We start from the raw sequence: 1,813 nt of genomic DNA, 5'->3' as shown, positions 1-1,813 counted from the left end.
CAAGATTATCTTCTGTGTCTGTGTTAATTGGTTTCCCTTTTCTTTGTTGAAGAGGGTCTGTGCAATCCTTCTGCCTAGTCCGCCATCTTGCCCCGCCTCCAAGAAAGCCTTATTTCTTATAGTAACAACTGATATTGTTGAAAACCAAACCCAGATTCTTCTCATAAGAGTAGCTGAATTACAATGCCCGTTGAATTACCAGCCTGAGATGGTCTGAAGTTAAAGTGAGAGCCGTGATTGGGAAGAAATGAGATATTGGAACTTGAGACAGGGACATACAGGCAGATAATCAGGAAGCTGGGGACATTGAGCCCCTAAATTCCACTGACTCATCCTTGTCAGCTGAACCAGCCCTCTTACCCCTCTTTTGCTGAGTTTAACCCAGCTGTGCCTCCTAAGTCATTGTTTGAGATACCAGCTGGGGTGGCTTCTGGGGCATTGTCTGGGACATGGTTGAATGTTCCCAGAATCCACTCACACCACCTATGTTGCTTCTAGACCTACAACAAGATTTAAGTCCCATCCAGCCCCAAAAAGTGAAGTACAAAGTGTGACTGAAGAAGAGATACTCTATACTTCAAAAGAACAGCTTGCTTTTGCTAATGTGTACGAGCAGAAACTTGGAGAATGTGTGTGGGAATTACTATGAAGGCTCTGGGATGATGGTGGCAAGAAATATAAAGTTGGGTCAGTCTGAGTGTATTGATTTGGGCCTGCTAAGCACAGATTATTCATTAAGTGTTTCAGCTTCAGAAGTTAGGAAAGGATCTGATAGTTTATTTGGTTGGTTTACTGATTATGCAGTGGCGTACACTAAGTCATGTTGGAGTACCAGACCTGCCTTCTATATACGGTGGAAGGAGATAATCAAAGGATTAGGAAAATTGCCAAGTTAGAGTGGATTTATCAGGTTAGACCCACAGACCCACATGTGGAGTGCCCAGAGAACACACTTTTTAGTAGAACAGTGAGGAACCAATTTGTGAAGGGAAATCAACATCCTTGAAGATTGCCATGGTTGCTAATTTATGTAAGTCACATTCGACAATGGGAACTGCCTTAATTGAATTAAAATACCTAGAATAGGGCTGATAGGACTCTGTGGCAGTAGGGGCTAAGTGGCAGCGCTTAATCAACAAAGACAAGGTGGGCTTGGTTACCCTAATGGACAGTAGAGTCAAAGCAGAAGTCACAATAGTCTGACGTTTATGGGCATTGGCATTGCAAAAAGGGCAAGGAGGCCACATGTTCTGAATCCTCTAATCCCACAAGAGGAAGACAGAATCACCATCAATAGCCCAAGGCCTATTCCTGCGAGGCCAGACATGCTGCCTCCTTCCAGCCCTTTTCTCCAACCGTTCCTCCCAAAGCACCCATCACCTTTTTCCTGGGTTCAATAATTCGCTGCAGTGGCCACACAGAACTCATAGATTATGAGGTTTATTAGGGGAGCACCAGACTACAATTTAAGTTCAGGAAAAAACGCTCAGTCTCCCTCCCAGCCCACCGTCTCTCAGACAAGTCTCTCACAGTCTCTCCCCCAGCAGTGCATGTCCCTCGGTGTCTTACTCAGCAATGCGTCTCTTGCGTCTCTTTCCCAGCAGCACATGTCTCTTTCAGGAGCACATGTCTTTTTCAGCAGCACGTCTTCCTCAACCAGCAGTCAGAGAGAGTTCTGCCTCTAGGAGGCCTCCTTTTGAGCTTGGCAGAGTGGCCAAACCAACCAATCATAACAACAGAATTCTAAGCACCTGAGAGTGAACCTCCCATAACATTGTATTGTGCTACGCCCAACAGAAATAATGCAGGTAGA

This window comes from Orycteropus afer, unplaced genomic scaffold (assembly GCF_000298275.1).
Source record: "Orycteropus afer afer isolate SDZICR_OR568_19922 unplaced genomic scaffold, OryAfe1.0 scaffold00099, whole genome shotgun sequence".
Classification (NCBI taxonomy): Eukaryota; Metazoa; Chordata; class Mammalia; order Tubulidentata; family Orycteropodidae; genus Orycteropus; species Orycteropus afer.
This window is presented reverse-complemented; position numbering follows the sequence as displayed.